The sequence below is a fragment of the Lactuca sativa genome, chromosome 8 (genome assembly GCF_002870075.4).
Source record: "Lactuca sativa cultivar Salinas chromosome 8, Lsat_Salinas_v11, whole genome shotgun sequence".
Classification (NCBI taxonomy): Eukaryota; Viridiplantae; Streptophyta; class Magnoliopsida; order Asterales; family Asteraceae; genus Lactuca; species Lactuca sativa.
Window position 1 is genome coordinate 340,807,577 of NC_056630.2, and position 13,611 is coordinate 340,821,187.

Here is a 13,611-nt window from a genome sequence, read left to right on the forward strand (position 1 = left end):
GACTTGTACACACACATGAGCCTAGTTATCATTTAATGAACATATATATAACTAATTAGCCAAATTATAACTAATAAATTAAGTTGGGACATCCTAGAACATGAAAACACTTTTTATAAGTGTTATAAGTCCTAAGGGTTGCATCTAAGTTGTTGTGGGAGCTAAAGGGGTTTAGGGTTCCAAAGGACCATATGCATGAGTTTACTCTTCAATAAACCTCACACAAGGGGTTTACGGTCGTAAAACCTTGGGTTTACGGCCGTGAACTCCTAATCTTGGTGTTATTTTGTGTTTTTAAGTGTTACATAATTTCTAGAAGCAATTCTACTTGGTGGTTTAATCCTTGGAAGAGTTTAGGGCATTAAGACACTCCTTTTAGGAGTTTTTGGCCCCAAGGCCATTTCCTTTTGAGTTTACTGCCGTGAACTCATATGGAAATGGATATTGTTATGCTTTCAAGTCCCAAGCTCATGTAGGATAGGTTCTAAAAAATTATCTAAGGCTAATGAAGGCCTTAGGCACACATTGGTACCCTTCCTTGATGTTCACGGCCCAAGAACCATAACAGTTGGTGATTAGGTCCGTAATCTCTCTTTGGGAGGGGTTTGTGATGTTTTAAGGTCCCTAAATTAAATAGGAATAAATAGAGGCTATTGTCCAAGGCTTTAGGAGTGATTAAAACACTCTTTGGCCTTTGATTTTGGAGTTCACGGTCCAAGAACTTCTTGGGCCGTGAACACCTAAATCTTGGTGTTCTTGGATGATTTCTAGTCTTAAATACACCTACATACAAGCCTAAGGTAGTTACTTAACAAGGGAAAGGGACTAGGCATCATTTAATCCTTATAAAAGAGTTTACTCCCCAAGATGTTCTTGGGTGGTAAACTCTCGAATCTTGCAGTTTTGCTATGTAATCTATGTTATTGAACACCTTATAAGCCATATAATACAACTAGAGAGAGGTACTCACGTTTTGGGATGAAAACCCGAAGATCCGTGAGAGAGAAATGGCTTTTCTCTAGGTTGAAATGTAACTAATGAAATAATTTGGTTAAGAATTATATATATAGTCTTGGGATTTTTGGCAGAAAATATTTTTATTCCAGAAAAGAACTCTAATATCATAAAGTTTTGAAATAACAGAGTTGCACAAACCCATGTGCATCCACTCTCCTGATATCTCCTTAAATGTAAACCCTGAAATACACAAACTTATTCGGAAAAGTCTGAAAATTTACTGCAACAGATCTAACTTCTATTGACTTGATAATGTTTGTACAGAATGGAAATTTCGGGTTGTCACAGAAGGCTACTTTCAAAACAGTTAGGTCTTGGTAGAAGACTAATTTTTATACTAATAGGAATCATAGGGATTTGCTAGGGTGTTCAAACGTTTTCAACTACTTTCAAACAGTTCATACTTATACAAACTTTTCTCCAAATGTTTACAAGTCTTTACTTTCCAGTTTTACAAATCAAAGACACATTAATACTTATGAATTCACCAGCTTTATTGCTGATACTCGCTTTCAAAATAACTTGTATTCTCAGGTCACAAATAGACAGGTACAACAACCAGGTTTTGTGAAGACGGAGAAATCAAGACTCCTCTTTTATTTTGATTATTTATTATGTTGTCTTATACTTTGAAAGAACACTTGTAATTAAATTATACTATTAATGCAATGGATGGTGTTGTTGCTTGTTTACTACTTTAAATTGTTGTGATACATTACATGACGTCCTCCGCTCCAGAACGTTTCCGCCGTTCTCGGTTTTGGGGTGTGACAAATAAAAACGTTCATCGACTGCTCCAACATCAGTCTATATACCCTGTTCATGAGATCAATGAACGCGGTTGTGGCATTGGTGAGCCCAAATGACACCACCACAAACTAATAATGCCCATATCGAGTCCTGAAAGTTGTCTTCGGTATATCCTTATCACAAATCCTCATCTGATGGTACTCTGACTGAAGATCAATCTTGGAAAACCAAGACGCACCCTGCAGCTGATTGAACAAATCATCAATCCTCGGCAACGGATAACGGTTATTCACCGTTATTTTGTTCAGCTCTCGGTATGCACACCATGTGTGATCCATCCTTTTTTTTTCACAAACATGATCGGTGCTCCCCATAGGGAACTGCTCGGACGGATGAACCCTTGGTCTAGCAACTCCGGAAGTTGCGTAGATAACTCCTGCATCTCGGCCAGTGCCAACTGATATGGTGCCTTTGCTATCAGGGCGGCACCTGACACCTAATCTATGCAAAACTCCACCTGCCTCTCCGGAGGCACCTCTGGCAACTCTTTGGGAAAGACATCCTGAAATTCCTGTACAACGGGCACACTGCCCACATCCGTCACAACCTCAACCCTCGTATCTGAGATATAAGCTAAAAATCTCGTACATCCCTGCTGCAGAAATCTCTTAGCTCTCGTAGCTGAACAGATAGTCGGCCCCTGCGAGGCCCTATCACCATGTATCACCAGTTCTCCCCCACTTGGGGTTTGAACCCTCACCAATTAGCGTTCACAATCGATCATGGCCCCGTTGGCCCCTAGCCAATCCATCCCGACAATCACCTTCAGCCCTCGCAACGATATCGGGACTAGTTCGACAAGAAACCTCTCACTAAGCACATTCAGGACACAATCCCGATACACCCTCGCAACACTAATGGTGCGGTCATCTGCAATCTCTACCTCGAGTGGAGAATCCAGAGTTCCAAGCGCGTCCCGAAACTTCTTGCTAAGTGCAAGAGATACGAATGATTGGGTAGCACCCGAATCAAACAAAACATGCGCCGACATACCATTGACCAAAAAGGTCCCTATACAAGCATAATATACACATAAGTCATACAAATCATAAGGAGCAGAGAATAATAGATACGTACCAGCCACAACGTCTGGCGCTGCCTGAGCCTTCTCGGTGATCAACTAAAATGCACGACTCTTCACCGCTGGAACATCTGCCTTGGCAGGGCACCATCGGTAATCCTCAATGTGGTAGGCGCAGGCAATGCCACCGCTCCTCCCCCTCCTTGCAACCTCGGACAGTTGATCCGCCTATGGCCAGTCTGGTTACAGTGAAAACAAATCAAGCTCCTCGTGGGGCAGTCCCTGCTTAAGTGGCCTTGTTGGCCATATATATAGCATCTCGAGCCTGTGATACGAAAAGTTCCACTGTGTACCCTACTGCACTTGGCACACCGACCCCGACCCTACTGACCCCTGCTGGAAGTGTCTGAGGCCTTAGGCTTCTTAGCCTGACCCACCGCTGCTTGTGCTTACTCCGGCTTCCGCTTGGTGCGGAAGTCCAACTCCATTTCCTGTTCCCGAACCTTCTCTATCATCTCATTCAAGGTCTTTCACCCTTTAAAGCTCACAAACTCCCATTGTAACGCCCCGATTCTTAGGTATTGCTTATATAATATTTGTTGGGATAAGCTCTACTCGACGAGTTAGTTGACCTACTCGTCGAGTAGCATCGAGATGGGATTGCAGGTTAAGAGACCTACTCGACGAGTCCATGTTGGGACTCGGCGAGTAGGAGCTGGCAGTGGAAACCATAAAGCCCGGGGTTTGCACCTCTATTTAAAGGAGCCTTAGCCTCCTTTGGCCCCTTTACAGTCTTTGAGAGCCTCCTTAAACCCTAATTCGTGTGTGTGTGCCTTGGTGTGGTGTTGAAGCTTGAAAAGAGGACCTTGGAGGAATAAAGCTAAGAGTGCAAAGGAAATTGAAGCAAGGAAGGAGTGGGAGGCCGGATTTACCTCAGCAAGCATCTTTTGGAGGTATCAAAGTGCCATTTCTACTTCCCCTTTTCCCTTTTGTTGAGTTCTAGGGTTTTATGGATTTTTAAAGTTGGTATGATGAGCTATGGGCTAGATCTGAAGCTGTAACTTCGGATCTGGACCCTCCTTGGATTTGAGAAGCATAAATCACAGTCTTGGTTGTGATTAAGGTCCCTCTTGAGCATGAAGTTCCATTAAGACCTTAGAATAGACATTTGGAGCCTTTAAGACCATGCATGCACATAAAGTTAGCAACTTTATATGATAAGCATGCCCTAGAAGCTCGAATCTGTGATTTGGAGCCGCTGCATGGCTCAGAACAAGTCTATATGGAAAGAGGACTGAATGGACTCGGCGAGTCACAAGGTTGACTCGGCCAGTCATATGAATATGGCTGGAAACTCGACGAGTTGGATGAACAACTCGACGAGTACGATGAAGATCGCCATAAGACTCGACGAGTTGAATAACAACTCGGCGAGTCGGATGAGTTTTCTCTTGGATAAGTATGAGTGTGTAGCCATTTTGGCGCTATGATCAACTGTGAGGGTCAGCGGGTGGTGGTTCGAACCCCAAGTGGGGGAGAAATTGTAGTATATGGTGAGGGCACCAGGTTGGGATCAGGGTTTTGTTCGGTAACCAGGGCTCGATAGTATATTCAACACGGGTGTGCCAGTTATTTGGCGTATGTGGTAGATACGCGGGTTAGAGGGAAGCTCTCAGTTTTTGAGGTCCTGATGGTGAGGGAATTTACTGATGTGTTTCCGGAAGAGTTACCCGGAGTGCCTCCGGAGAGGCAGGTCGAGTTCAAGATCGACTTAGTGCCAGGTGCGGCCCCTATCGCCAAGGCGTCGTACTGACTGGCACCACCTGAGATGCAGGAGCTATCATCTCAGTTGCAGGCGTTGCTGGGCAAGCAGTTTATTTGTCCGAGTAGTTCACCCTGGGGAGCACCGATCTTTTTCGTCAGGAAGAAGGACGGTTCACACAGGATGTGCATTGACTATAGGGAGCTGAACAAGTTAACGTTGAAGAACCGTTATCCACTCTCGAGGATAGATGATCTTTTTGATCAGCTGCAGGGTGCGTCTTGGTTTTCCAAAATTGATTTGAGATCAGGATATCACCAGGTTAGGGTGAGGGAGGAAGACGTGGAAAAGACCACGTTTCGGACTCGTTATGGTCATTATGAGTTCGTGGTGATGTCGTTTGGGCTCACCAACACATCAGCGGTGCTCATGGATCTGATGAACCGAGTCTGCAGAACGATGCTCGATCGCTTGGTCATTGTGTTCATAGATGATATCTTGGTGTATTCCAAGACTCGAGAGCAGCATGAGGAGCATCTTAGGGAGCTGCTGGGGGTTCTGAGGCGAGAACAGTTGTATGCCAAGTTCTCGAAATGCGAGTTTTGGTTATGAGAGGTCCAGTTCCTCATACATCTCGTTAACCAGGAGGGGATTTTGGTCGATCCGGACAAGGTGGAGGCGGTAATGCAGTGGGAGACTCCGAAATCTCCCTCAAACATCAGCAGTTTCTTGGGCTTAGCAAGATATTATAGGAGATTCATTCGTGATTTCTCCAAGATTGTTGTACCCCTCACTCGTTTAACGAGGAAGGGGGTGGATTTCATGTGGGCCCTGAGCAGCAGAGGGCGTTTGAGACCCTCCGGCAGTGTTTATGCGAGGCGCCAGTGTTGACACTCCCCGAGGGAGTGGAGGATTTTGCGGTATTTTGTGATGCATCCATCACAGGCTTGGGGGCAGTCCTCATGCAAAGGGGACGAGTAGTAGCCTACGCATCGTGGAAGCTAAAGCCGCATGAGACGAGATACCCTACGCATGATCTTGAGTTGGGAGCGGTGGTTTTCGCTCTCAAGATTTGGAGGCACTATCTGTACGGGGTTCATTGTACTATATACACGGATCACAAGAGTTTGAGACACATCATGGATCAGCCGAACTTGAACATGAGGCAGTGCAGGTGGCTGGATGTGGTCAAGGACTATGATTGCGAGATCCTTTACCATCCTGGTAAAGAGAATGTGGTTGCGGATGCTATGAGCCGCAAGTCAGTTGGGTCCTCGACACCAGTCAGGTGTATGAGGATAGTAGTGGATTCCCCACTGGTGGGTTTGATCAGAAATGCTCAGATTGAGGGCATGAGGCCAGAGAACTGGAAGTTGGAGAGGATTAAGGGCGAAAGTGCCCAGTTTGTTCAGGATAGCCACGGATTGTTGACCCGTTACGGTCGGGTTCGGGTTTCGATGTCCGGAGGGGCCCGACAGACAATGATGGATGAGGCTCATAAGTCTCGTTTTTCGATTCACTCGGGAGCCACCAAGTTGTACCAAGATTTGAGCTCGAGTTATTGGTGGCCTGGTATGAAGCGAGATATCGCTTGGTTTGTTGAAAGGTGCTTGACCTGTAGGATGGTCAAGGCCGAGCATTAGAGGCCGCATGGTAAGTTACAGCCTCTGGAGATTACCATGTGGAAATGGGAAAGGATCGCTATGGATTTCATCACGAAGTTGCCGAAGACGGAAAGGGAGTTCGATGCTATATGGGTCATCGTGGATCGATTGACCAAGAGTGCCCATTTCCTAGCCATATGGGAGAGTACGTTGGCAGAGAAGTTGGCCGACCTGTACATTAGAGAGATTGTCTTTCACCATGGGGTTCCATTTTTTATCGTTTCCGATCGAGATGTCAGGTTCACTTCCCGTTTTTGGCAGAAGTTCCATGAGGAACTGGGTACACAACTGCATTTTAGCACGGCGTTCCATCCGCAGATGGATGGGCAGAGTGAGCGGACGATTCAGACCCTCGAGGATATGTTGAGGGCGTGCGTTATTGATTTCGGTGGGAGTTGGGATTCCCACCTACCACTTGCAGAGTTCGCCTACAACAATAGCTATCATTCCAGTATTAGCGCGCCGCCTTTCGAGCTGTTGTATGGGCGGAAGTGTAGGTCCCCAATCTGCTGGGATGAGGTTGGGCACAGAGTGATGGGTCGGACAGAGGTAGTTCTGCAAACTACTGAAATGATACATCAGATTAGAAAGCGACTGCAGACCGCTCAGAGCCGGCAGAAAAGCTATGCCGACCGACGCCGATTTGAGCTGGAATTTTAGATGGGTGACATGGTTCTTCTGAAGGTCTCACCCTGGAAGGGTGTGATCCGCTTCAGGAAGAGGGGAAAACTGGGTCCCCGTTTCATTGAGTTGTTCAGGATTATCGCCAGGGTTGGCACGGTGGTTTATAGGCTAGAGCTTCCGGAGGAGCTTAGCCGGATCCACAACACATTTCATGTTTCGCAGTTGCGAAAATGCATTATGGACCAGGAGGCAGTGGGAAGAGGGGAAAACTGGGTCCCCGTTTCATTGGGTCGTTCAGGATTATCGCCAGGGTTGGCAGGGTGGCTTATAGGCTAGAGCTTCTGGAGGAGCTTAGCCGGATCCACATCACATTTCATGTTTCGCGGTTGCGAAAATGCATTATGGACTAGGAGGCAGTGGTATGATGAGCGTCTGAACTATGTGTAGAGGCCTATGGCTATTTTGGAAAGGAAGAAGAAGATTATGTGGAACAAGGAAATACCTTTAGTAAAGGTACAGTGGGATCATCGAAAGGGATCCGAGTGGACATGGGAGCCGGAGGCAGAGATGCGCGAGCATTACCCGACATTGTTTATTTTAGCAGACTTCGAGGACGAAGTCTAGTTCAAGTGGGGGAAAGTTGTAACGCCACGATTCTCAGGTATTGCTTATATAAGATTTGTTGGGATAAGCTCTACTCGACGAGTTGGTTGACCTACTCATCGAGTAGTAGCGGGATGGGATTGCATGTTAAGTGACCTACTCGATGAGTCCATGTTGGGACTCGGCGAGTAGGAGCTCGCAGTGGAAACCCTAAACCCCGGGGTTTTCACCTCTATTTATAGGAGCCTTAGCCTCCTTTGGCCCCTTTACAGTCTTGGAGAGCCTCCTTAAACCCTAATTCATGTGTGTGTGCCTTGGTGTGGTGTTGAAGCTTGAAAAGAGGACCTTGGAGGAAGAAAGCTAAGTGTTCAAAAGGAAATTGAAGCAAGGAAGGAGTGGGAGGCCGTATTTACCTCAGCAAGCATCTTTTGGAGGTATCAAAGTGCCATTTCTACTTCCCTTTTTCCCTTTTGTTGAGTTCTAGGGTTTTTATGGATTTTTTAAGTTGGTATGATGAGCTATGGGCTAGATCTGAAGTTGTAACTTCAGATCTGGACCCTCCTTGGATTTGAGAAGCATAAAGTCACAATCTTGGTTGTGATTAAGGTCCCTCTTAAGCATGAAGTTCCATTAAGACCTTAGAATAGACATTTTGAGCCTTTAAGGCCATGAATGCACGTAAAGTTTGCAACTTTACGTGATAAGCATGCCCTAGAAGCTTGGATCTGTGATTTGGAGCTGCTGCATGGCTCAAAACAAGTCTGTATGGAAAGAGGACTGAATGGACTCGGCGAGTCATAAGGTTGACTCGGCGTGTCATATGAATATGGCCGGAAACTCGACAAGTTGGATGAACAACTCAGCGAGTCCGATGAAGATCGCCATAAGACTCGACGAGTTGAAGAGCAACTCGGCGAGTCGGATGAGTTTTCTCTTGGATAAGTATGAGTGTGTATCCGTCGAGTTGCAAGGAGGGAACTCGAGGGGTGGCCTTAGAGTTCGAACGAGAATCAAAGGAACTCGACGAGTCACCGCGATGACTCGGCGAGTTGCATTACACTTCAGAGAACTCGGCGAGTACCCAAGGGTACACGGTGAGTTAAGGTCAACATGGACTGTTGACTTTGACTAAGAACTTTAACTTTGACCAGGGGTTGACTAGTGGGTTATGGGGTACCTTATAAGGTTAAGGACTCATGAGTATATTGTACTATGATGGTAGGTGGTGGAGCCCGTGTCAAGTGATCCGAGAGTTGGAATTACCCTTCGTGTCAACATCTGCGAGGTGAATTATCCTCACTATATCGATAAGGTCTACGGCACCAAGGTCGATCCTCTAGTTGTTATTGTTATGATATGTTGCATGTGGTTATGATCTGTTAGTTCGGAATCGAGGTAGACAGTATGTTATGCTCTTATGATCCATAGGGATTGGTATGTTAGTGACCTGCTAGGTCGGTACTCTAGTTACAGGAGATATTCTATGATTGATGATCAGTGAGACATTTATGTTGATGTTTGTATATGCCAGTATATGATAGTATGCGCACATGATTATTTGTTTATGGTTGGGTTGAGGCGATCCTGCTTTGTGCTGAAGGCCAACATACCCTACGAGCGGTCCGGGGAGACTGTAGGCCCATGTGGCGGACCAGTCATGCCGAAGGCTCGGGGTAGATTCAGACAGACTGTAGGTCCGGTAGGGCGGTCCAGTCAGGCCGATGGCCCTGTATGCATGTTGATTGATTGATTAATACTGTTATGGTATTGCCAGTGTGGTATTGGTATTTTGGGGGTAGCTCACTAGGCCCTCGGGCTTACAGTTTTTAGTTTATTGTTTCAGGTACTTCAGGAGATCATGGAAAGGCAAAGGCGTGACCGTACCGCTCCTCATCCTTGTGTTATGATTTTGGGACACTCTGATGGAAAATGATTTGAAAACAGTTTGTAAACAATGCTATTTGGTTTTTATTTATGATTGAAAAAGTTTAAATTTCGTGTAAAATTTATGGTTGTTACACCCATATATCATCCCTCAGCATGGAATGATATCTCGTCCTCCGTATATCCTCATCGGTAACGTACAGTGGGATCAAAAAAGATTGTTCCCGAAACTTGGTGGTGATCTTCGCCACAGTCTCGGTGGTCTGCTACAGGTCATGAAACTCTCTCACAAGTCGTTGCACCTCAATGGCTAGTGCAAACTCCAAGTCAAATCGTCGAACGAACTCGGCTCATGTCATCTCAGCCACACCGGCTGCTCCCACCTGGCTAGTAACCTCGCCCCACCAGTCTCGGGCCCTGTCTCTCAAATTGCAAGAAGCAAATCCCACCATTGTCGTATCTGGGAAAGAACTCGTGCGTTGGGCGTTCTCGATATCCATCACCCAGCGTCGGCTAACAATTGGGCCCATTAGGTTTTTAGTCTCTTGTCCAAACATCGCAGTGAATCACAACACAACGGGGCACGCCGCTACCCGACACGGCGGCCGGTGGCGGCAGCGACCACCTCACGGTGGTGGTTTGATTTTTCCTTTCATTATTCCAAATTGTAATTTACACTTTACAATGATAAATCTCAAAATAAACACACACACACTAAACAAAATAAACACACAAACAGCCACCTTATGGTGGCCGGTGATGGTAGATGGTGGCAGCCACTACCTCACGGTGGTGGTGGTGGCCTTTCTCGGTTTTCCAGCCAAACAAACCTCACACACACAACACATTCTATAGCAGAAATACACACCCACACATTTCCTGTTTTGCGAATGTATTTAGCCACCCTCCTGATGGCGGTTGGTGGTGACAACAGCTGTCTCACGATGATAGCAAAACCTCAAGTGGCATGACGGCAGTAGGTGTTGGTGATGAGGTTCCTCCTGTTTTCCTGGCCAAGAGATATCTAAACCCGAGTAAACCCAAGAAGTATCTACATACACATACTAATTCACGCACACAGCCACCTCCTTACGGTGGCTGGTGGCGGCGAAGCTAACAGAAACAATGGTTGAGGCCGGAAGCAACAGTGAGGGTGTGACCCACGTCACAGTCGCCGGAAAGAGCAAGGAAGGAGAGAGAGAGATGGAAGAAGGCCTTACCCGAGGCTTCCTAGTCGCTCATGACCCTACACAACAACGATTAAGGCTAGTTCGTCGACCTCCTGCGGTCGTCCCTGCTATTCACAATGCTTCCGGTAGCGGGGTTGTAGTGATTAGGCCTGCCAAATCGGGCCGTCGTGTCGTGTTTTTTTCTGACACGACACGACATGACAATGTTTTTTGTAACACGAACACGACACGACACGATGTCGTGTTTTTTTCACTAACACGAAAACGAACCAATTAAAAAACGACAACACGACACAACACGACAAAGATAATATTACATAACTATTATATTATTTAATTCATATTTAATCATATATAACACGATAAAAACGAAAAACACGACAAACACATGCTCAATCGTGTCACTTTCGTGTGGATTTGTAAACAAGAACACGACACGACACGACATCGTGTTTTTTATACTAGACACAAACACGACACGGAAACGAATTCAAAATTTGATTTCATCCCAATTTCGTTTCGTGTCGTGTATTTTTATCGTGTCATGTCATAAATTGACACCCCTAGTAGCGGTGGTACTTGGACTTGAGTAGGCGGCAACTGGTGATGGGGGATGCAAGGTTTGCGGCGGTGGAGGCGGTCCATCGTGAGGGTGGTGGCTGGAAATGGGAGACATAAGGGTGGTGAAGGCTGATGCTTTGAAGTAGGGTTAGGGTTAGTATGAGAATGGGAAGTGACGGGTATAAAGTCTCGTATTCATTCAGATTTTGTACATTTACCAAGTTCAGTCCCTCCCCACAACATTTGTTTTCAATTTAACTCCAAAAGTTACCCTTTAGCCCTCCCTTCCATAATTCCTTTCATAAACAATCCTAATAATTACGAAGCAACCCTCAACACTTCAATATCTTTTTAATATAAGTACCAATCTTACCAAACAGCCCCTGACTTCTAAAAATCTTCACAAAAAAATCCCGAAAATAGACTTTAGCCCCCGAATAATCCAATTTATAACATTCAGGTCCCCAAAACCCACAATCCACTAAATAATATCAATTTAGGGCGACTATTCGTTCATCAGTTATTTATTTATTTATTTAATAAATAAACAGAATGTTACAACTCTCCTTCAAGGACAACACACTCCTAAAGATTAGACAAACACTTCCCGAATCCCAGCAAGACTAATAATCTCAAACGCCTTGAAATGATGCTCCACCTATATCTTGAGGTTCGATTAACCGATGTCCAGGCCAAGGCCTCAACATCAAACCACTTCCCCTGGCGCTTCTAAAAGCCAAATCGAGCATAATGGCCAAGTCACCAATCCTGTCCATAGGCCCTTCGCATCATGTCCCTGAACCGATCTCGGCCCTAGACCTAGATAATATTGAACACCCCAAACTAGCAAAGAGGGAAACAACTTTTCGCTAACCGCCCCGTAACTCATGGTATGCAAATGGCATATGAGAAATGTTTGAATGTATAGTCCAAAAACAAAAAGGGCAACACACCCAGAGATACACTTAGTAAGACCCTTGAAGGGAAAAACTCCCTCGTGCAACTTCCTGCTAGTACCACAATAAACCCGGCCCTGCTGGCCTTTCACAACTGACTCGAACCCTTGGCTCCCCTTCCGGGACCCTCTAATGTATGTATCTGATATGATTCCCCTCTTCCCAATGTGCCCCACATCAATCCCTGCTCTCGAGCTCTAGAAATCATATCAATCAGGGTCTCGCACCCTGGCACACTCACCAACTCAATCGTCAACGACTGAATTGCAATAGCTGGAGCAACCTCTGCTCTATATCGGGATACTAACCATCCCTATGACCTAGTCTCCCAATCCCGAAAGTGCAATAGATCGCATAATCAATCCTTGCTGTCTGATACAAGAGATCCAAGGCGAACTCAAAATCCTGGCAGTCCTTCCACAATCTGACTCACTACCGGAGTCGGGACCAAATCCTAGTCCTTCTCCTTGCGTGCTCATCTGCATTCTGCATAGCACCTATCCTCATGGTCCAATCATGATCAAGGATTCTCCTTCCCAGGCTTCTTAGATTCTCCAAGACTCTCATTGATTCGAGTATGGATTCTGTGCTTCCAATAGTACGGGCCCATATTGATGGGTTTTGAACAAACAATCCTATGTGTGCATGCAACCCTAGATTTGGATCTATGTTTTCACTATTAGATACACAAAATTATGAACACATGAAGAACCCTAGCATGCTCCTAGTATTTTCGAAATTCACATAGAAAGATAGATCACATACCTCTTGTTGTTATATTGTAATAACAAATCAAATCTTCAAACCCTAAGTCTTGAAAGCAAGTACCACAAATGTAGTACCTCTAATGGCTCACAAACACCACAAGCAATTGGAGAGGAAATAGAGAGAGAGAAGAGGAGAGGTAAAAATCGGCTCCAGGAACCCTAGGGATCAAGTGGGGATGATTTCTATGGCCTTAGGGGTCTTTATATAGGGTAGAGATTAGGGTTTCAGTCCTTATCCTTATCTAGTTGCTTGCCCACCAAGTAACCATATGATAAGTCTTAATCACCCTTATCCTTGGACGATTTCAAGGATGCCTTATCCCTTGAATTCATCCAACCTATATTTAGGGTAACCATTGCCCTACTTTGCAAATATCACATAATTACAATTCAGCCCCTCTAGTTTAATTAATTACACTTGATCACAAAATTAATTCCTAATTAATTATTGACCAATATTAATTAAACAAATATGATTTCTCTTTTAATATATTAATTTTATAACAAATTAATAAATCATAATAACCTCTTTCTCTATTTAATTCTCCAGTCAAGTTGCTTTGGTGAAGGCAACCCAAAAGGACCATGCACAACCGGGTCAAGTACTTACCAAATATGGTTATGGGCTTAGACACTAATCCAACAGTGTGACATCCCCAAAATCTCGGCCAGAAAAGACCGATTTTCATTTATGCTTTTAAAATAATTTCAGAGTAAATCCTTTTGATTTGAAAGAGTTGCGGAATTTGTTC